This window comes from Elephas maximus, chromosome 5 (assembly GCF_024166365.1).
Source record: "Elephas maximus indicus isolate mEleMax1 chromosome 5, mEleMax1 primary haplotype, whole genome shotgun sequence".
NCBI classification, from domain to species: Eukaryota; Metazoa; Chordata; class Mammalia; order Proboscidea; family Elephantidae; genus Elephas; species Elephas maximus.
Genome location: NC_064823.1, coordinates 88,959,051 through 88,984,054, shown reverse-complemented (window position 1 = coordinate 88,984,054; position 25,004 = coordinate 88,959,051). Strand labels below are relative to the sequence as shown.

General features: G+C 35.4%; 1 pseudogene; it reads left to right on the top strand.

The window, feature by feature from the left end:
* The first annotated feature begins 5,455 nt into the window (after positions 1-5,455).
* Positions 5,456-16,308, top strand: LOC126077111 (UDP-glucuronosyltransferase 2B31-like; annotated as a pseudogene).
* The last annotated feature ends 8,696 nt before the right edge of the window (positions 16,309-25,004 follow it).

Here is a 25,004-nt window from a genome sequence, read left to right as displayed (position 1 = left end):
CAGGCATGCATGAACTGGAACCCAAGAAGCAAAAAAAAAAAATTTAACTATTTATTTTACTAGAAAAAAATTTATATTTACTATTGTACTTTAGATGAAGGTTTGCAGAACAAACTAGATTCTCATTAAACACCACACATATTGTTTTGTGACAATGGTTACCAACCCATGATATGTCAACACTCTCCCTTCTCCACCTTGGGTTCCCTTTTACCAGCTTTCCTGTCCAATTCTGCCTTCTAGTCCTTGCTCCTGGATGGTGTGTCCCTTTAGTCTTGTTTTGTTTTATGGCCCTGTCTAATCTTTGGCTAAAGGGTGAACCTCAGAAATGACTGCATTACTGAGCTAAAAAGGTGTCCAGGGACTATACTCTCAAGTCTCTGTCAGGCCAGTAAGTCTGGTCTTTTTTTGTGAGTTAAAATTTTGTTCTACATTTTTCTCCAGCTCTGTCCTGGACCCTCTAGAGTGATCCCTGTCACAGCAGTCTGTGGTGGTAGCCCGGCACCATCTAGATGTACTGAACTCAGATTTGTGGTCCATTAGTCCTTTGGACCTATCTTTCCCTTGTGTCTTTAGTTTTCTTCATTCTTCCTTGTACCCAATGGGGCGAGACCAGTGGAGTATCTTAGATGGCTACTCACAAGCTTTTAAGATCCCAGATGCTACTCATCAAAGTAGAATGTAGAACGTTTTCTTTATAAACTATGTTATACCAATTGAGCTAGATGTTCACCCGAGACCATGATCTCCACAGCCCTCAGCCCAGTAATTCAGTACTTCAGGGAGTTAGGGTGTGTCTATGGAGCTTACATGACCTTGCCTTGTACAAGTTGTGCTGGCTTCCCCATTATTGTGTACTGTCTTGCCCTTCTCCCAAGTTACCACTTATCTATTGTCTCTTTAGCATTATAGCAAAACTTGTTGACTTACGCTGGTACTTTGTTGTTGTTGTTAAGAAAGAAAAAAATCAGTAAAAGTGGAAATAATACTTTGCAGGGACACAATTTCAACCCACAAAACCTATTGTGAGATCAACTTCAGTATCTCTTCTTTCTTACAAGACATAGGAAGACACTGGCCTTCTTCTAGCTCGTGTCATTGTCAGGTAGAATTTATGTGCAATTACGTGTCTGAAATGGTTAAGTACTCTAATACTAGCTGAAAGGTTGATGGTTCAAACCCATCCAGAGGTGCCTTGAAAGACAGGCCTCGTGATCTGCTTCTGAAATATCAGAACCTTAAAAACTCAAGAGAGTAGTTCCACTCTGCATACATGGGATTGCCATGAATCAGAATCAACTTAATGGTAACTAACAACAACAAAGAAATATAATAATTCCTACTTGCTTCTACTATAAAATTGAGCTATTTGGGAAATTCTTTGGATTCATTAGCTAATTCTCTTTTCTTCATTACCCTTTAAAAAGATTCCACTGTTTATTTTCATTCCCATTTTCAGCTTTTGATAGTGAATGTAATGTCTCAATTTAGTCTATGATAATACAGAACCCGCGCTCTCAAGAGATCATATCCTTCAAAAGAAGGCACAACATAACTTAACTACCTTACAGGTATGTTGAGAAATTCATTGTGTTTGTTGAAAGCAGATTGAAATTATGATTATTATTCTAAATAACCATACTCAAGATGAATATATCTTCTTTCTCGTTTTCCACAAAACCCTGTTGTCTCATCCTTCCCACACTCTTAATATGAAAACATTAAATCCTTTGGTATAGGTAAAAATAATATAATCATTTTCTTTTAAACTTAGGCAATGACTGATCTTAATCTGTAACAGCATAAAGAATACATATATTAAACAAATTTTATAGAAAATAAGTAAATCAAATCACAATGGTCCCCTGAAGCCTACACATCAGGGAAGGACTTTGGGATCAAAGTGCTCCAGGTTGAGAAATATCTAGCTGTTTTTTTTTTTTTTTTTTTTTGGTCAAGAAGACCATAATCCAAGTCTTACAACAAACATTCTTCAGCCTAGGACATGGATTTAATAACAAAATTAAATTAAATTAAATTTTGATGCTATGGAAATGATAGTAAAAGCTTGCAACAGAATTTTCCATGCAACTAATCTAGATAATTGGCACATTTTTAATGAAAAATATAACATAGCCCCTATCTAAATTATCTAGTGCTGCTGTAATAGAAATACCACAAGTGGATGACTTTAACAAAGATAAATTTAGTCTTTCAAAGTTTAGGAGCATAGAAGTCCAAATTCAGGGTGCCAGCTCTAGGGGAAGTCTTTCTTTCTCTATTGGCTCTGGGGGAAGACCTTGAAATCAATTGTCCCAGGTCTAGGAGCTTCTCAACCCAGGAACCACGCGTCCAAATCCTGCCTCATTAACACCATAGAGGATTTAAAAGACACAGGAAAATCACATCAGATGACAAAATGGTGGACAATCAGACAACACTGGGAATAATGGCCTAGCAAATGAATACACATCTTGCGATGAGACAATTTAATTCATAACAGCATCATAGGAGATAATACTGTTAAATAATGAACATAAGTTTAAATTAATTTTCATCAAACTAACATAATAGAAAAAGGAGTGGTATGCATTGTCAAGCAAAAACTCATACAAATCACAGACAAAAGAGACAGCTTAATATGTAAAGAAATGAAGGATATGAACAGGCATTCACAGAAGTAAAAATGCCTAATAACATAGAAAAGATGACAAAAGTCACTAATACTTGTTGTTGTTAGGTGACACCCACTCAGTTCCAACTCATAGCGATTCTCTGTACAACAGAACAAAACACTGTCCAGTCCTGTGCCATCCTCACAATCATTGTAATGCTTAAGCCCATTGTTGCATCCACTGTGTCAATCCATCTCACTGAGGGTCTTCCTCCTTTTCACTGACCTTCTACTTCACAAGGCATGATGTCCTTCTCCAGGAACTGATCTCTCCTGACATCAGGTCCAAGGTATATGAGATGTAGTTTCCCTTTCTTTGCTTCTAAGGAGCATTCTTGTCGTACTTTTTCCAACACAGATTTGTTCGTTCTTTTGGCAGTCCGTGGTATATTCAGTTTTCTTCTCCAACACCACAGTTCAAAGGCATCAATTCTTCTTCAGTATTCTTTATTCATTGTCCAGTTTTCACATGAATAGGAGGTGATTGAAAACACCAAGTCTTGGTTCAGGCGCACCTTAGTTTTCAAGCTGGCATCTTCGCTTCTCAACTCTTGAAAGAGGTCCTTTGCAGCAGATTTGCCTGATGCAATGAGTCTTTTGATTTCTTGACAGCTAGTGATTGTGGATCCAAGTAAAATGAAATCCTTGACAACTTCAATCTTTTCCCCCTTTGTCCTGATGTTGCTTATTGGTCCAGTTGTGAGGATTTTTGCTTTCTTCATGTTAAGGTATAATCCATACTGAAGGCTGTGGTCTTTGATCTTCATCAGTAAGTGCTTCAAGTCCTCTTCACTTTCAGCAAGAGAAGTTGTGTCATCTGAATAACGCATGTTGTTAGTCTTTCTTCCATTCTGATGCCCTGTTCATCTTCATATAGTCCAGCTTCTTGGATTATTTGCTCAGCATACAGATTGAATACGTATGGTGAAAGGATGCAACCCTGACACACCCTTCCTTACTTTAAACCACACAGTATCCCCTTGTTCTGTTCGAAGGACTGCCTCTTGATCTATGTACAGGTTCCTAATGATCACAATTAAGTGTCCTGGAATTCCCATTCTTCACAATGTTATTCATAATTTGCTATGATTCAGAGAGTTGAATGACTTCGCATAGTTAACAAAACACAGGTAAAATATTTCTGAAACTTTTTTTTTACAAAGCAATGTGACCTGGACAACATTCAACAATATTGCCTCTAATCCACCTGCCTATTCTCTTTAAGGACTATATACTTTATCCTTTTCATTAGAGGTAAGAGTGTTCTCTGATTGATACCCATTTAGGTACTGTAGGGAGCATCTTGCCATAAAAAAAAAAAAGCAAATAGCCCAAAGAAAAAATGGACAAATGATCCGACTAGACATTTCTCCAAAGAAAGTATACAAGTGGACAATTAGCATATGAAAAAAGAATCAACACCATTCGTCATCAGAGTTGTGTAAGTAAAAACCACAAGGAAATACAACTTCACACTCACTTAGTTGACTATAATCAAGACAAATAATAAAAAGTGTTGTCAAGAATGTGGAGAATCTAAGTTAATGGTGGTGAATTAATTTGGGTGTAGATAGCAAGAGTGATGACTCAACATAAAGAATGTAGCCAAGATCACTGAATTATACATGTAGAAATTGTGAATGAGTGTAAGTTTTGCTGTGCCTATATTTTCACCAGAATCCCTGGTGGTGTAGTGGAAAAATAAATATTTTTAAAAAGAATTAGAAAAAAAAAGTGGAGAAATTGAAAACTTCATGCATGCAATTTTTGGAAAACGGTCCAGTATAAGGTTAAACATAGAGTTACCGTATGTTCCAGCAATTCTATTTCTGGATATTTTCCCAAGATGAATTAATACGTATGCCCACACAACCCTTGCAAATGAATGTTCCTACAAAGCATTATTCATAAACAGCATAATAGTTAAAAAGTAGAAACTACTCAAGTGTCTATCAGTTGATGAGTGGATAAGCAGAAGTGGTATATCCATACAATTGAATATTATTTGGCAATAATAGGAAATAATGTCCAGTACATAACATAACATAGCATACATAAATCTTGAAAACATTATGCTAAGTGAAAGAAACCAGTCACAAAAGACCACATATTGTATGATTCCATTTATATGAACTATTCAGAACAGGAATATCTATAAAGACAGAAAGTAGATTAGTAGTTTTCTAGGACTAGGGGGAGAAGGAAGATTGGAAGACTGAGGGATGATGGCTAGCTAAGGGGCATAGGGTTTCTTTGTGGAGTGATTAAAATGTTCTAAAATTGATCATGGTGATGTACAACTCTGTGTAAATACTAACAAAATGGTACACGTTAAATTGAAGAATTGTTTACTTTCTGAATTATGTCAATAGAGATTTTACCAGATACAAAAAGCCTTGAATTATAATATCAAAAAAAATGTTCGTGCAAATGTGTAATTACTTTGTCTTTAGTTCTGTGTCAAAGAGATTGCAGTCACAAGCGGGTTCACACTTCCCAATGTTCTTAACACTATTCTAAGATATATAACACAGGTGACACCCAAATGTTTGGTCATCGATTCTTAGCTGTCTGATAGCATTTATGATAAAAGGGACACTAAGTACACTCCTACAACCGCAAGGACATCTACCCTTTGGTTTTTCCACTTGGCTCTGACACATTACGTTGATGTGTTTAAGAGTTGTATTTTAACTTCTTGATTGATTTCTCCTGGGATATAAACATGAACAATGGCAGAAGGGAACAGATTTTTGAAAGAAAGAAATTCATTTAACCAAGATGTCTATGAAATGGATTTCAGTTCTTCTGCTGATACAACTGAGTTGTTACTTTAGCTCTGGAACTTGTGGAAAAGTGCTGGAGTGGCCAACAGAATATAGCCATTGGATGAATATAAAGACAATACTGAATGAACTTATTCAGAGGGGTCATGAGGTGACTGTTCTAACATCTTCAGCTTCCATTCTTATTGATCCCAACAAACCATCTGCTATTAAATTTGAGGTTTATCCTGCATCCCTTACTAAAGATGACTTTGAGTCTTATTTCATGAAATGGATCAGGAAATGGACATACGATCTGCTGAAGTATACATTTTGGACTTTTTTTCAGTAGTACAAGAAATATTTTGGGAATATCCTGACTGTATTGAAAGGCTTTGTAAAGGCGTAGTTTTTTAACAAGAAACTTACGACGAAACTACAAAAATCAAAGTTCGATGTTCTTGCAGCTGCTATTGGCCCTTGTGGTGAGCTGTTGTCTGAACTACTTAAAACACCCTTTGTGTATAGTGTCCAGTTCACATGTGGCTATACATTTGAAAAGTATAGTGGAGGGCTTTTAACTCCACCTTCCTATGTACTTATTGTTATGTCAGAATTACATGATCGAATGACATTCATGGAGAGGGTAAAAAATATGATAAAAAACAAAACATATGATATATGTGCTTTATTTTGACTTTTGGTTCCAGACTTTTAATAAGAAGAAGTGGGATCAGTTTTACAATGAAATACTAGGTAAGTTATGTTTTTAGTTGATAGAGTGAAGTCCTAACTTTTCTTGTGGCTTTGAAGGTGAGTTTGTGTAAATAAAAAGCCAGAGGAATTTGTTTTCTGTAAGTAAAAAATGAAATGAAAACAGGAAATGATCTATCAACCTCACAAATTTATAGAGAGGCTTTTATTATATTATCAGTTAGAAGAACCTGGTGGTTAATCACTAGGACATTTTATTGTATTCTTTATCTTACAAAATTCATTTTCAATCTCCATGAATGTCTGGATGAACACAGGCATGTAGATTGTAGAGTGATACATATTTCCAGCATAATTATCTATGTAGCATTGGGAAAATTTCTTGTCGTATAGCTCGGTTTTGTGATTTATTAATTAAAACATTTTTCCATAGTACCTTCTCAGGATTCCTTCTCAGTTGAGAGATACAGTGGCTTTATCCCAGATTCAAAAATTGTAATTTGTATCTACAATATTTTATTAATCCAAGAGCTAAATAATCATAGTGAAAATAATACAATTCTACATAACTTGTCCCTAGTGAACCTTGAAGTTTCAAATGATTCCACATTTCTTCATTAAGTGCTTAAAAATCACCTGTCTTACAGGCCTATGATGTTGTGGTTGGGTTGACATACAATTTATTAGTCTGTATTTTTTGAAAACTATGTGTCTTTGTTTAAAAAAATTCAGAGTGAGTATATTTGTATCTATAATTTTTTTTAAATGCTCAGTATTTAATTGCAAATAGTTTAACTTATTAATGAAATGTTATCGAGCTCTTCACTTGAACCAAATGCTGTAGTTGGTACAAGGAATTCAGCCATACTCACAAAAACCTCGAAGTTTATTTGGAAAACCAAGTGTCAAGGGACTGGCTTGCTAAATTGTAGAAACTAGACTGGGTACTTCTGGGAAAGGTGTTTCCGTGGTTATGGTAGGATTAACTGATTGGGGAGCTCAAATTCCAGTTGTCTGCATTTTTGGGTCTGTTACTTTTGCAACTGTAGAAAAAATAAATGCATATTTAATTCTACATTGGCTTAGCTCTAATAACTGTTTATGGTGGTGAAAGTACTGATGTGACATTAGAGACGTAAGGCTCCTCTCACACTTTTCAACATCTTTGGCTCTGTTATTGCAAGCTCCCTTCAGAAAATTACCTGAAAATACGGATACCAATTTTTTTCAAATTTCCTCCACTGTTTGTTTTCCCTTTTCTTTTCAGGAAGACCCACTACATTATCTGAGACAATGGGGAAAGCTGAAATATGGCTTGTTCAAAAAAATTCAGAGTGATTTTGAATTTCCATGCCCATTCTTGCCACATTTTGATTTTGTTGGTGGGCCCCACTGCAAACCTGCCAATCCCCTGCCCAAGGTAAACTTATTACAGTGGGTTTAGAATTTTCAATTGAAATGATTCTACTTTCTTCATTCAGAATGTTTGAGTAAGTAAGAAGGATGTGGGAAGTGTGCTAAGTAAGAAAGGATGTGGGAAGTATGCTAAAGTGACTTACAAATTAGAAATTCATATATTTCCATGCCACCACATGTATCCGAATATTATTATCATGACAGAATAAAAGTGGGATACCTGTAAGACTTTGAGAATAGTCTAAGTTAAAATCTTCATTATTCAGCACATAAGAAAGTATCAGTCATTCATTCAGAGATTATTTTTAGAGTGACTACCATATTCCAGGTGAACTAGGTGATGGTTGGATAGCAGAGAAACCAAACAAATATGGCCTCTGCCCCCTCCCCTACTCCACCTCACATATACACATCTTATATTCTATTTGGAAAAATAGAACAGAAGCAAGAAATAAAAATACAGTGTGAAAAGAGTTATAATAAGGAAGGACCACAATGTTAAGAGAACACCCAGAAGGGATCATAGAAAGTAACCTGGAGTCATTGATAATTAAAGTGAAGGGTATGCAGGAATAGGTAGAGAAGTTGGGCAAAAGAGGAAGACAAAATGAAAGCATCTATAGTAGTAATGGTGGTCCCTGAGATCTCCTAGTGAGCAGGAAGAGGACGTATAAAGAGGCAGATGACGTGAAAGAAGTTGTTGGATCCAGAAGGAGTTTGAAACATCTATTAAGGACATTGGGGAGACAGTGGAAAGAGTTAAGCAAGGGGGAGATATGAGCAGGTTTCTTTCACAAAAGAGCCCTCAAGATGCAGTTACTGGATTGGATTGTGAAGGAGCAAGACTGTGGAATGGCAGACCTCTTAGGAGATTGTTTCAGGAGATCAGGCACCAGATGATGGGAGACTAGACTAGAATGGTCGTAGAGTGTAGACTATTCCCCTAATATTAGTTAATACATATAAAACACTCCAAATGCCTCTGGCACAAAATAAGTAATCTGAAAGTAATATTAGCTACTGCAATTATTGCTGTTTTTGTTATTATTACTATTAATCATTTCATATGTGTCAGGCACTTTAGATAGACTTCGCATTTAATAGGAATTGGTCTTCTAGTAGGTCAAAATTATACTCTGTAGCAAATTCCTGAAGAACATATATCCTGTGGAGTTTTTAAAAGTGGATGTGTATACGTTTTGGCAAACAGATGAACTAGCTGAATAGCTTAAATTTTGTTGTAAAGATTTAGGTTCTTCACCTGTATTGTAGTTAAGGGGAAGACCATTCCTAAACATTATAAATGGGTGAATATAAATGGGTCCTGTCAACAATATTTGCAGCTAACCCCAAGTGTACTTGCTTGTGGCCTTGGTTTACATCATTGAAACTGTTCATCATTTGAAACCTCACAGTTTTACATCTTTGAGAATAAAAATCTTGGTTTACCCAATCAGAGGAAGTATTTCCTACCATATACCAACCCCACAGGAAACCTCAGTAAAAGTCCCTTTGCGTATAAAAATAAAAACAAACCTAACTCACTCCACAGTGTTTCCAAGGATGTTTCTTGTGGATTCCAACTGCTGATCTTTTGTGTAGCAGCCATACATTTAACCATTGCACCACCAGAGCTCCCCTTTGAGTATATGCGTATCTATATCATAGCTGCCTGATAGAATGAACACAGAAAATTTATCCTGTGCATATAATAAATACAAAAAAAAAATCTGTATACATAATAAAGACTAAATAATTTCTACCCCTTGAATCTGAAAATTTCCCTTAGTTTGAAATTAGAAAATAATTCTGCCAGCGTATAGGATAATATTCCTTATGAAGGACAGTGAGAATCTATTTTAAATTACTATTACACCTTTAATACATAAATAAAAATCAAGCATTCTTAACGCACTATCATATACTCTATTAAAAGATCTGTTTTGTTTACTTTCTTCTTGGCAGCAACATAAAACTGAAATCCTTTTCAAGGATTAAAGCTCAATAGTTATTTTGAGTGTAAATTATTTAGGATATATATCTATATATAAAATGTCTTTCAAAGGGTCCAAATGCTGTGGTAAGATTAATGAACATTTTCTGAAATATAACCTTATTCATGAAAGGTTTTTCCATTCACATTAAAGGAAAATGACAGTCTTAATAGGAGGAGGAAAGAGAGGAGGAGATAGAGGATGAATAGTAGTTAAAATAAATAATATATTTACAGTAGTTATTTATATTGCAGAGACAAGATTTGAATCCAAGTGAATGATGTGAAGACTGTTATCCATTATTTTAAAAAGTGATTGCTTCCCCATATTACTTGCTTTTCCATTATTAGATTCTCAGATTATTTGACTTTTTTAAAAAAGAAATAAAGCTTTTGACAAAATGCATCAAAAGATTTAAAAATAATTATAGCCTTTGACCTCATTATATACTTATAAGAACCTACCCAAAAAAACCTACACGAACCAAAAAAACAAAAAATAATCAAGTGGTGTAGAATCAATATATATGGCAGTGTTATTTATAAAAGTAAACATTGACAGTAATTTAAATTCCAACATTAACGAGAGGTTAAATAACATGTGTATCCACACAATTACATTTCATCAAAGAATGCTTAATTACACAAAATCAATCATTATATAAGATTAGTTGGAAGTCAAGGGGCAAATTGAGAAAAAACAATATGAGGAAAAATTTATTTTAGAAAAATGTATATACAGTGGAATTACAATTTTCTAAATATATGTCACATATTTATACATCAGAAACTCTAGTGGCGTAGTGGTTAAGAGCTATGGCTGCTAACCAAAAGTTCGAATCCACCAGGTGCTGCTTGAAAACTCTATGGGGCAGTTCTACTCTGTCCTATATGGTTGCTATGAGTTGGAATTGACTTTAGGCAGCAGGTTTTTTTTTTTTTTTTAATATACATTCCTGCTTATGAATAATATAAACACTAGAAGGAATGGGTACAGAGTTTAAACACTTTCAGGATGGAGTTTATGGATGAACCTTACCTGCCCTTTTATAGTTTTCATACTTTTCCAAAATTTCTTACAATGTGCTTGTATTATTTTCAGTAAGATGTCACAGAATTAGGAATGAACCAGTCCAAGTAAGCGATTAATCTATAAAGAAAGATTGTATTACTGTAATGCTGTCAGGGTCCATCTTGCACAGCAAAGGGAGCACAAGTCGGAATAATTTTCAAACAATTCCAGGCAAACATGTCTTCACCAAGAACTTTATATAGTTTCTAGTGAGCTTCTCAAGAGCATGACCAGGTCCCTCCTGGAGAAAGGCCTCGGGTACCTCTCCCACTAGGGAGAGAATGCTCCCCCCAGGGCACAGTGAAGTGATGATGAAGGTCCCTCATAGCTACAGTTATGTATAGCACATTCCACAGGTACATCAGTTTCATAATATGATTTCAGGGCAAGAAGTATCACAAGTAAGCAGCCTAGAAATATGGACATTCCAATATGTAACCACAAATGTGTATTTATGGACTGTAAATGGAAATCTTATGACTATTTCACAGAAATTATAAACCCAAAGTTCTTCTGAATGTTAGAGATTCTTAACCTCTGGACATTAAAGGGCATTTCAGGGGAATATTTGGGAAACCATGAAAAAGCTTAAGGTGTGATTAAAAGATTATGTAACTGAGAGAGATATAGATATACAATCAGCCCCACTCTAACTAATTTTTCCTTAGTGTTCATAGTCATGAAGCAAAATAATAATGACTCCCAACCAAAAGAACACTCCAGAAAAATTGCTGGAATAAACACCTGTGTTTTAGTAGAACTATACCGAAACAGGTGCTGTCGAATTGATTCCAACTCATGGTGATCCCACATGTATCTGAGTAGAACTGTGCTCCACAGAGTTTTCACTGGATGATTTTCCAGAAATAGATCACCATTACTCTTTTTTGGTGCACCTCTAGATGGACTTGAACTTCCAAACTTTGATTTGCAGCCAAGCACAGTAATTATTTGTACTGTGCTGGTACTCCAGTAGAAATAGAACTCTGTGGAATTAAAGCTGAGTTAAGATCCTGCTGTGGTGTCTCCTTCCAAGAAAGTATATTAGTAATTAATAACTGTAAAAGAAGAGTAAGGATTCTTCTCACTACTGTGTAGCTGCTTAATTTCATTTTTTGCTTATATCATACCTCCCCACGCACATATTTACGCAAATATACATAATAAAAGCCATAGATCTCATCTCACACATGCCTTCCAAAGGAACTGATTGATTAGTTTTATTGAAAAAAAAAAAAAAAGCAGCCACTATTCTAATAATTTTCTCTATCAATACTTGAAAACCCCTGGGTGGCACAAACAGTTTGATTTTGTGTACTAAACAAAAGATTGGCAGTTCCAATCTACTCAATGGCACCATGGAGGAATGATCTGGAGGTCTGCTTCCTTAAAGGTTACAGTGGGAAAAAAAAAAAAAAAACCCTATGGAGATTTGTTCTACTCCGTAACACATAGGGCTGTCATGAGTCAGAATTGATTCTACAGCAATGTGTTTGGTTTTGGCTGTTAGTTCTTGATTTTCTCTCAAGTTGTTTGTGGCCAAATCTTTAAATGTTGTTCAATACTTTGTTGCTGTTTCATGATGAAGCAAATGCTGTCTTCACAGGAAATAGAAGAGTTTGTCCAGAGCTCTGGAAAACACGGTGTGGTGGTGTTTACTCTTGGGTCAATGGTCAGTAACATCACAGAAGAAAGGGCCCATGTGATTGCATCAGCCCTTGCTCAGATTCCACAAAAGGTTAGATAAAGTGCCGTAATGGTGACCAACTACTTTACTAGTTTGTTCAAATCTGTAAAGGGTCTGATTATGGAAATTTTCTGTAACTATTATGATAGTCCCCCACGTGTCTGTCAGTATGTCCTACTGTGGGGGCTTGGGTGTTGCTGTGATTCTGGAAGCTATGCCACCAGTATTCAGATACCAGCAGGGTCGCGCATAGCAGACAGGTTTCAGCTGAGCTTCCAGACTAAGACAGCCTGGGAAGGAGGACCCGGCAGTCTAATTATGAAAGTTTGGAATAAGTGAACATAAGTAAACTCCCTTCCATGTCATTAAAAAGTAATAATAATAATAAGAGAGAAACAGGTTAAGATGAAATTTAGAAGGTGAGAGCCAGTATAACAAATAGATAAGAGAAAATAAATATGTAGATCGTTAGGAATTCACTACTGTTTTTAACACTAGATTTAGGACTGCCTAACAATTCTCCAAATGCCTGAATCTGTCACTGCTAATCTCATTGCTTTTAGCTACCATGGGAGAAACATCATAATTACATGTGAGACATAGTTACCTAATGCTGTATAAAAATAAGTTTATTTAATGTGGGTATTCCTATTTACTTCAATGGTTTAGTAGTTCTGATTTCCTGACATCTCTTGTTCTCATTTCCTTTGTCATATGGAAGGGGATGATCTTTTAATATTTGCAGAATTCTAACTTGCTATAACTTTTCAATTCTATTCATGGAATAAAGTATTTTCTTCATCTTAATAGGTGCTGTGGCGATTCGATGGCAAGAAACCAGATACCTTAGGACCCAGTACTCGACTCTATAAGCGGATGCCCCAGAATGACCTTCTTGTAAGACTAAAGAACAAATACTGAAAATATGGGTAACAGCCAATCAGAGGGAAAATAGTTTAAATAGTTCAAATAAAATCAATTCTTGAACATTTATCACAGAAAAATTTAAAAAATAAAGCATAAGTTTTCTATATTTATTTTCTAGGGAGAAAAAGATGGAAGTATAACAAGTGGCATTTTATTATATACAGCCATAATCCTTTTGGCCAGAAACAAGGTATCTGTGTTTCAGGTGTAATCAATCCTGTATGGAATTTTTTAATAGCTTCCTGGATCATCATCCTAATACTCTCACCTCATACCTTTTCTTTCCATTGCTGAAGCGGTATATCAAATGCAGCTGAACAATACCAGCACCTCCTTTAGAACCAGTGACTCTCCATTTTCTGTAGGAAAATATCTGCAGTCTTTACTATGAAGTAACGAAACATTTCATAATAAAGGATCACCGTCCCTTCTTCTGAGTCCAGCACCACTATCACCATTTTTCCTTCCTTGGACACTGTACATATCAGACTCAGTCTTTTTTCTCACTGTTTCTCTAAGACAATATGCTCTAATGTGTCCCCCTTTTTGCTCATTTGTTATTTTTATACAGAATATTCTCCTACAACTTGTCCACCTGACAATCTTCTATTCACTTTTCAAGCGTCCAGGCACACATCATTCCATGAAGTCCTCACTTACTACTCCAGTAGACCTGGCTGCTTCCTGCTCAGAGATCTAAAAACAATTTAGGTTAGTGGCCATGACAATCTGTTTTCTAGAAAACACTGCCTCATTGAGTTCCCTGTATTGCACATTTCTCATTTTATATATAAGAATTATAATGAATAATCTTGCTTAATTGCACCCATTCCTAGGTCATCTAAAGACTAAAGCATTTATAACTCATGGTGGGACCAATGGAATCTATGAGGCTATCTGCCATGGGATCCCTATGGTGGGTATTCCCTTGTTTGCTGATCAACCTGATAACATTGCTCACAAGAAGGCCAAGGGACAGCAGTGAGTCTGGACATGGAGACAATGACAAGTACAGATTTGCTCAATGCTTTGAAGACAGTCATCAATGACCCATTGTGAGTTGTTATAATAAGTTTTCTTTTTATTTTGGCTATTGTTATGGGAATGACTTGTCAGATGTTTGAGGACAATGAGAGGTTTGAGGACAATGAGAGGTTTGAGAACAATGATGAAGTTTTTAAATAGCCAGTAAGGAGAATGAGAAGAATTACTGAAGTTGGACATGGAAAAATTACGAGATGAGAACAAAGTTGAAGTAGGGACCATGAATATTAAAATGACACAACTATACACAGTTCTGTGACTTTCTCTTAGCATGAGACTCACTAATTCTTTTAAACTATTCTAAACTTTTTTATTTTAAGTAAATCAGCAAGAGATAATCAACCTCAAATTTCTATTATATTTAACACTTCCCAAAATGTCTGTCCTAAAAATTGGATCTTATTACTGGAAGTGGTAAAGAACTAGGGCTGAAAATTTATGCAACTGAAACCATGAAAAATAAGGATATCAAACCAAACTCATTGCTGTCATAAATGTATGCAAAGTCTTAGTTCTTGGGGTGTGATTATTTTGGTCATATTTGGAAGAATTGTAAGTTAAAAAATGATTGATTTGGAAGATAAGTACTGGAATGTTGTGGTTGTTAGGTGTCATTGCATCAGTTCTGACTGATAGCAATCCTGTGTACAACAAAGAGAAACACTGCCTCGTCCTGCACCTTCTTCACAATCATTGCTATGTGACAGCCCATTGTTGCAGCCATTGTGCCAATCCATTTAGATGAAGGTCTTCCTCTTTTTTACTGACCCTCTACCAAACATGACATCCTTCTCTGGGGACACTTCTCTTCTGATAATATGTCCAAAGTACATGAAAGGAAGACAGTGTCATGCTATAGCACTTTGAGATTCAGAGTTCATAAACCATATGCCTTTATTCAACTCTTCTTGCTTGACCATTACCATTTTCAACAGAAAAAAAAATATGTATATGTATAATTACAATGACTCTAAGTGAAATGTTGAGCACTCTCCAGATTCTAAAATAAGAAAAACTAACAAGAGCAACAGCAATAATAATAGCAAACATTTACTGACAGTCTACCACATGTTAGGAACAAGTCTAAGTATTCTAAGACTCCATTCATTATTCCTCACAACCATCAGATACAGAAAACACTATCCCCATCCATTTCATTTTAACAAAGAGACAACTGAGGCACCGAGAGAATAAATAACTTGCACAAAGCAGACAAGTGTGTCAGAATCAGGATTCAAACCATGGCAATTCACTTTCCCACTTTTAACCACTCAATCACTGACATAAGGTCTATACCAATTCCTGACCAGGCTTGCCTTGACACGTCCATGGACTTCACCATAGACCTGACTCCTGTTTTTGGATAATGATATTATTTTGAACCTTGTACACCAGATTCATTAACGATTTCTTACTGGATAATTCAAACTCTGCACACTCAGATGATGATGGTTTTCTTTTTCTTTTTTTGTCCTTAAGACTTAGCTCTTTCCATTCTCTCGTCTAAAAATACATGGCCTCCCCCAACTTCTATGTCTCTCTTTACATCTTGAAATCCTATGCATTCAACAAATTCTAGCCCATATGCTAAAATCTCTATCATCATCTCAGAAGAAAATAATATCTTTTTCTTCCAATCTTATGTGACACACATTTTTGCCATCTGCATGAAAATTTCACTTATTTATCTTTTCTGACTTATTCTCTGAGTTGAGGTCTGTTTGATTTTTCTTCAACTATAAAGAGAATGCTATGAGATTATCAGCCATTCACCATGATCAGCCTGTTAAGCCCCCGGGTAGAGCTGTCTTCTGGATTGAGTTTGTCATGCACCACAAAGGAGCCAAACACCTTCACCCAGCCGCCCTCAGCCTCGACTGGTACCAGTACCACTCTTTGGATATGATTGGGTTTCTACTGGCTTGTTTGGCAATTGTTACTTTTCTTGTCATAAGAAGTTGCTTGTTTGGTTATCAAAAGTTTTTTAAGACAGGAAAGAAGAAAAAGAGGGATTAGGTCTTTTTAAGACAAAAGACTAATAGGCATGGTAAGTGATAGCATTACATTTAATTAAACCTTTACGGTTCAAGTTGTGGAAAGATTCACCTACATATTTTGCAAGAACTGAGCCTTTTCTGATTTCTAAAGATATGTTACTCTTGGTTAATTGTTATGGTGTTAGTAAATTCTTCCCTAAGGAAGATAATCCTGAGTGTTTTTTGATAAATTTCTCCTCAATATTCCTCTTGAAATAGACAGTTGCAATCATCAGTAGACTATATTCAAGGTATTATTCTCATTTTAAAAATCCTGAAAAAATTCTATGTTGGTGTAGACTTATGCATAATTTTATAACTGGAAAACAAAATGAAACTCACCTCTCAACCTGTTGCTATGAAAAGACCAGGAACCTTGATGTTTTCACTGTACATTTTCAAAAACATTTTCTATATAATGTGCATTCGTATGAAATATATGTATCCCTCATGAAATGTAAAGTATTTCTTCATGAAGTTTCACTTTCTTTCAGAATTTCTGAGTGGTTTTAACTGGCTTCCTCCTTAAAATTATGTAATACCATGAAGTCCTTGGTTAGAAAGAGTAAAGATATTTACTTGAATATGCTTGAGTTATTGTTTTTCATTTATTGAATGACCCTTTGTAATTGGATTGTAAAAAACAAAAAATCCAAACCCACTTCTGTGGAATCAATTCCCACTCATAGTAACCCTATAGGACAGAGTAGATCTGCCCCATAGGGTTTCCCAGGAGCGCCTGGTGGATTTGAACTGTGAGTCTTTTGGTTAGTAGCTGTAATGCTTAACCACTATGCCACCAGAGTTTCCAATTTCAGACACAAAATAAAAGGAGAGATTAGTTCCCTTGATTAGGTGATAGGTGGGGCCCAACAAGTTTAGCCCAGTGCCTCTGATTTATAATGTTAAAAGATCTTGTAATAGCATCCCTCATTTTTTGCCTTATCAATTCATATACTTTAATACCATACTTAAGCAAGGAAAACCAGAATGCTATTTAAATCTTTTATATTGATTCTTCCCTCCATTGCATGGATGTAAATTGCAGACAGAATAAAGAGCCAAATATTGTTATGTACAATATAACTTTTAAAAGCTATGCATTACAAAGCATTTGGAAGGGTAAAAAGGCCTACAAAAAGCCTTTGAATATCAGCAATCAGAGACTTAGGATGCAGAAAAAAAGAACAACAGCGAAGAAAGAAACCATTCCTTTGTAGTTTCTTCTGCCTGATAAGAGGTAGTTTAAACATCTGGATGGAGGAAAGGCATATCTAGCATTTTTGACACCTGGAAATATTTATAACACTTTTGTATATGACAACCTAGGAGTCCCTGGGTGGCATAAACTGTTAAGCACTCGACTACTAACTTGAAGGTTGGTGATTTGAACCCACCCAGAAGTCCCTCAGAAGAAAGACTTAGCAATCTGCTTCCAAAAGATCACAGCTGTGAAAGCCCTATGGCGTGCAGTTCTACTCAGCACACATGGGGCCTCCATGAGTTGGAATCTACTCGATAGCAACAGGTTTGGTTTTTTGTTTTGGTTTCTACATGACATAGATATTTTCAGTAATAATCATAAATGAAATCAATTATGATAATAAAGGTCAGGTAAGAAACAGTGAATATATTCTTTTAGCTATTTTTTTTTATTGTACTTTAGACAAAAGTTTACAGAACTAGTTTCTCATTGAATAGCACACACATTGTTCTATGACATTGGTTAGAAACTCCACGACATGTCAACACTCTCCTTTCTCGACCTTGGGTTCCCTATTACCAGCTTTCCTGTCCCCTCCTGCCTTCTAGTCCTTGCCCCTGGGCTGGTGAGCCCCTTTAGTCTCATTTTGTTTAATGGGCCTGTCCAATCGTTGGCTGAAGGGTGAACCTCAGGAGTGACTTCATTATTGAGCTGAAAGGGTATTTGGGGGCCATATTCTCAGGGTTTCTCCAGTCTCTGTCAGGCCAGCAAGTCTGGTCTTTCTTTTTGAGTTAGAATTTTGTTCTACATTTTGGAAGATGCATCTGGAGCATATTCAAGGAGCCCTGGTCGTGCAGCTGTTAAGCACTCGGCTGCTAACCAAAAGATAGCTGATTTTAAACCACCAGCCACTCCATGGGAGAGAGATGTGGCAATATGCTCCTGTAAAGATTATAGCATTGGAAACCCTATGGGGGTAGTTCTATTCTGTCCCGTAGTGTCACTATGATTTGGAATTGACTTGACAGCAGTGGTTTTTGGAGCATTTCTCCTCAGCAGGGCAAGCAGAAACTTCTTCAGGTATAGACTTAGAACTGGTAAACTGTCTTTCATTCACATTCAGTGCAAGCCACCTGACTAAGTCCAGCATCAAAGGTTCAGGGAGGTATGTTTCTCCCATGGATGTGGGGGAAAGGAAGGGAATGATTGCTCAACAATAACCTACTGTACCCCCTCGCTTAGCTTTTTCAAAATTTATTTTTATTGTGCTTTAAGTGAAAGTTTACAAATCAAGTCAGTCTCTCACAAAAGAATATTTCCTTTATTAAACTTTGAATCATATCATTAAGAAGTAAAAAAAAAAAAAAAGTATTACAATACAAAAGAAAAAAGGAATGCATTAATGCTTTTTTTTCTTACATTAATGTTAGTTTGTTTTTGTTTCAAGTGGGGGAAACCTTATACCTACACATTAGTCTGAGACAATAATGAAGCCCAACATGCACTACCTATGCCAAATGCCAATCTATTTGTTCATAAAAAATAACTTCTGCACCTTTGTTAATGATGTTGTGCAAATTGATCTTTTTGTAATTCTTAGACCACACAGTCGGAAACATCAGTCCATATCTACTCATGGATGATCAAAGAATCATTTTATTCATTTTAATTTTTTTTTTCTTTTCCAAATAAAGCAACATATATACATATAGTTAGGAAAAGCCATAAACATGAAGGTACATTTGGTATAAAGTCATAAAAATCCCACTATATATTAAATTCCACAAATTGCAATATTTTCCATGTGGTTGTTTCCTCAAGATTGTTCAAATAACTTTCAAATGTCTCAGTAGTCAAAAAAAATTTTTAATGCAAATAAAAAATTCAAGTTGTCACATAGAACGACAGAATTAAGGTAACTTTCTCCACCTTTACAATATCTGTGCTGGTATTGTTTATTTCAAATCTAATGTTTAATGGCAGGGAAATGCAAGCATCGCAGTGGATGAAAACAAAAATCAATGATTATGAACTTAATCTTGAAAAGAACACAGGAAGCTGAATACGTCTATGTTGGAGACTGACAATATAATTAGGAATTTTCTGAATTAATTTCCATGTAAGATGCAATATTTATTGAAGGGTATGTAATACAAGGTATACTAACAAGAAGTTTCATATTTACTCTTAAAATCTAACCATAATCACAGCAATTACTCAATAATAATAATAATAAAGTGGTGAGGCACTTTAGCAGGGATATGTCATTCTGGTGCTTTCTACTGATAAAGTTTGCTAGTCAACCGCTGGCAAAGACAAATGTTTAGTGGGTCCAGAATCAATAACACAAAGCTGACTTTGGAGCTGAGATATAATAACTCAAAAACTAGCACAGCAGACAATATTCGAATTTTTCTCATGTATTGACATTCCAAAACTTTTGTGCCTTTGTGCACTGCCTCCTGGTAAGATTCAAATAAGTGAGAGGAGTGGCTTTCTTTTGAAAACAAATGTGTGAAAGTGGGATATAAAGAGATCAAGTAATAGGGTCCTGACAAAGCCAGCTTACAGACAGTCCATTATGTCTGCAGTCCCATCCCCTGGTCATTTCCCTCATCCCCAAATGTATCATCAGAATACTAGTAGGTTGGACTGTGGGTGGCAGCAGTAGCTAGATCACTTGGTTCATGACAGTCCATTCTGTTGGGCAATCCCATCACCACTCTGTTCATGCACCCAGCAAACCACCACTGCAGTGACCAATAATTTGGTGTCTTCCCTATGGTAGGTATTAATTTTCAGCAAATCAAGGTGTTTGAAAATGTGTCTCATTGATTTAATTGAAAAGTCCTCCCCTATTAATCTGGTTGATCTTTTTTTTTGTATGTTTATTATCCAATCAGGTATTTTACTCTGTGTCCATGTATGTGCTCAAGTTTTATTTTGGTGTTTTTCTGCTGATTTTATTCTGTGTACAGAGGTTACAAAAGGCAAATTTGTTATTTGTAAAAGTCTAAAATCCCAGGTCATGGATGACAGTGTCTCAAAATGACTGGCAAAGAAACAAGATCAATAAAGTTAAGGTAAACTCTGGAAAAAATAAAAAATCTAAGGTCACAGAAGGTAAGATTTCAGAGTTGAGTAGATCAGTGAGGACATGCAGGTTGCAGGAGGCAGGATACAATGACATAAAATTCATGGCAAATACGTTGAATAAAGTCAAAAATACAGCAAAGAAGTGCAGAATGGGAGGTTAAAACCAGGAAAACAATTAGAAGCAAAGGAGCTTTACAAGTACGACAGGTAATCAGGAGGACCCTAATGTAAGATGTCAGCAAATAACTTATATACTAAACCATTATCTGGCAACTCCTGAGTCTTCAGGTGATTCCTATTGGAGGCACTAGCAGTTAAGTTTCAGTCAGGAAAACAAATTTAAAACCAGTAATTAGGTGCTTACAATACTGTTTTCCAGTGTGCTAAAAGGGAAAAAGCGCAGAAAGATCGACACCTATTTCAGATTTGCCTGCTGTTCAAAAAATCAGGATGTTTCTACTAATGCTGCTTAATTCAGAAAGCCCCATCAAGGTTCACAGCTGCTCCACAGCCTTGTGGAGATTGTCGTGGAAAATGCCATGTGCTGTTGGAAACCTCTTACCTGCTAAGGCCCATTTGTTTTCCCACTACTGCTCAATGAAGAGTAATATGACTTCTTTCTCTCTTGCGTTTTCCTAATCCTAAAAGAGTACATCGAATTGACAGAATATACCTCACATCCACGACCCTAAAGCAAGGACTCTAAAACATTTAATTTCCAAGTGAAACATGGGAGAACATAGAAGGCAGTGGTCAATGCTGGTGCCAAAAACAAAGACCAAATAATTTCCAACACAGACATAGAACTCAATCTCCTAATTTGTTGCTAGACAAGACAGATAGAAACAAGTTAAAAAGAGCATCTAGTAATTCTAGTTTCACATGACTTCATAATTTCAGAATCTAAGTTTGTTCAAGAATCGGAAAACTAATTTGGCCATGCAAATAATTTGGTGAAAATCATGGGATAGCACCTAAAATTCATATTTTCCTACTCAATCGTCAAGCAACTGTCTTTGAAACATTTTCAACTTCATTTATCCAATCTTACTGAACATTCATTTATCCAACGACAGGCAGCTTATCTGCCATGTATAGCATACCATGTCAGGCACTCTAGTGAATAATAATATTAATACAATACTGAACCTGCTCTCACAGATCTTAAGATTTAGGAGGGAACAAAAAACTTCTGTAGTGTAGCATAGCAAAAATCAGAATATGACAAGTGTCAAATGTCAATTATCAAGTTCATGTCATTTTTCTTTACACTGAAAATAGCTTTTGCACTTACTTTAATTATATAAGTAACTCATATTCTGGGTAAATAATTCAGATAATACAAAAAAGTATAAATAAAATTCACATAAATTTCTACCATCCTATGGTAGCCATCATTAAAACTTTAATGATTTCAATATCATATGACATCTTATCTTTGTGAATCTGTACACTCAGGTATTTATTTTTACATAAATGACATACCATAATTCTATAAAATATGCTTTTTTTTATAATTATGCACTTTTTGGCTTTCCTCCAATTTCTTCCCTCCCCCACCCAACCAGCAGGCAGCAGCACCCCACCTTCCAATGACTGGTGTTTATAACCTCATGTGTATCCTTCCCTTTCTTCTCCACATACAAGCACATGCACATATGTAAGGGAGGTTTTCACGATATGTTTTACTAAAGTGTATGATATGATCAACATCAGAAGTGAAAACTAAAATGATTAAATGAGGCTGAGGGTCAGAAAGAGACAGGTTTTCAAATTTTTTTTTTTTTTTATATACTAACTGATCTGTTAAAAACATATGTATGACTTCCTTAGATTTTTACTAAAGTTTATTTCCTTTTTCCTAATGACTTATTATCATGAAACCAAGAACTTGAAGAGAATATATAGTTTTCAATTTTTCTATTCAGCATTGTACTGGAATGTATTGGAAGTCCTGGCCAATTCACTAAGAAAATTATGTGAAAAGAATAAAATTTAAAATGCAGAAGGAGAATTTGTCATCACCTATGGATAATATGGAAGCCATGGTGGCATAGTGGTTAAGTGCCATGGCTGCTAACCAAAGGGTTAGCAGTTCAAATCTGCCAGTCGCTCCTTGGAAACTCTATGCGGTAGTTCTACTCTGTTCTATACAGTCGCTATGAGTCAGAATCGACTCAATGACACTGGGTTTGGTTTGGTTCTGGGATGGATAATGTGGTTGTCTATTGAGAAAATTCAAAATTAGCAACTGAGAAAGTATAATAGGCTATTAAAAGTTCTGTAAGAAGACCAAATATCATAGCAAAATTAGAAATCAATGGAATTCCTAAATGTCGGAAAAAATAAATTATAAAATATAGATTTTATCACAATAGCAACAGGTATTATAAAATAAATGTAATCTTAGCAAGAATGTTAAAAACCTATAGAAATAAAAAAAATTAGCATTTACTGAAGAACATAAACAAAGGCATAAGATAGAAAGACCTTGCATGTACCTGTGTATTTATTTCAAAATCTTGAAAATATTTTTAAGAAGCACACATATACTATTCTGGAATAGTAAATGTCCAACAATAAGAAAAAAACTGAAAATGAAGTATACACACAAGAAAAGAGTGGGTGATAATTATTAAAAAACTGCGGCACTAGTGTACAAATATACATATATCTCTATCGATGGCCATATATGTATATAGATAGATAGACAGATAGATAGGTAGACAGATAGATAGATAGATCAGTAAAGATACTAGAGTTCAAAACATATCCAGATAAGTTGATCTGTTGTATGTAGAAATTCAGTGCATGATAAAGGGGACTTTTAAAATCATTTAGACCGGATTATTCATTCATACATGGTATTGGGACAGTTATACAATGAGATCTCCATGTAATATTGTCACAAAAAACAATTTCAGATCGAATTACAGAGTTAAATCTAAACAATAAACCTTAAATTGTTAAAAAATATAAAAAATAACATGTTTTAGAAACCTGGGATTAAAAATGGCTCAAAACTATCCTTAAATAATTTACATATTTAACAGTATAAAAAAATTAATTTTTATATGGAAGATGTCATAAAAAATTAAAAGATAACTTATAAATTAGTGGAGAACATTGACAACACCTATCACAAACCCATAATTGATACTCATATGTGTAAAGTCTAATAAAAGGTAAATCTATAGATATATATGAGCAGAATATAGAAAAAGACAATTACCAGGAAAAGAAATGTAAATAGCTAAGTGAATTTATGAAAACATTCTGTATATCAAATTTACAAATGATTAGGGAAATGCAAATTAAAACAAAAAGAAAATAGCATCATTTCCTGTCAGATTGGCAGGAATTTACAAGTTCAATATAGAAAATGGGCAAGTATGCTTAAAAGCCTGTGAGTGGCCACCGGAGATACTCTTCTAGTCTCACCCTTTCAGGGGCAAAGGAGAATGAAGAAATCTAAAGATACAAGAGAAAGATTAGTCCAAAGGACTAATGGACAAAAACTACCATGGCTTTCACCAGACTAAGTCCAGTACAGCTAGATGGTGCCTGGCTACCACCACTGACTGTCCTGGCAGGGATCATAATACAGGGCCCTGGACAGAGCTGGAGAAAAATGTAGTACAAAATTTTAACTCCCAAAAAAATACCAGACTTAGTGGCCTGACAGAAACTGGAGAAGCTCTGAGATTATGACCCCTGGACACCATTTCAGCTCAGTATTGTCACTCCTGAGGTTCACCCTTCAGCCAAAGATTAGACAGGCCCGTAAAACAAAATGAGACTAAATGGGTGCACCAGCCCAGGGGCAAGGACAAGAAGGAAGGAGGGAACAGAAAAGCTGGTAATAGAGAACCCAAGGTAGAGAAGGGAGAGTATTGACATGTCATGGGGTCATTAACCAATGTTATGAAACAATATGTGTACTAACTGTTTAAGAAGAAGCTACTTTGTTCTGTAAATCTTCATCTAAAGTACATTAAAAAAAAGAAAATTGGCAAGTCTGATAGGCTGTTGGTGAAAGAGTAAATTGTACAACTATTTGGAAAGTTATTTGACAATACCTATCAAAATGTAAAATGAGCAAACCATATAACTTCTAGATCCCTTCTAGATACTTCTCCATCTTATTAAAAAAAAAATGTAAGGATAAAATGTATGTACAAGAATATTCAATACGTCTCACTTGTAATAGGAAACTTCAGGAACTTTCCAATTGCCCAAGTATAAGTGATTGTAAAAAGACATTTTGGTACATCCGTACATAAAAAAAGACGAAAGCATTAAACAAAAAACAAACAAACAAAAAAGCCAGACCAATCAGCACTGATTCAAAAGTGTATTCATGATACATGATTGAG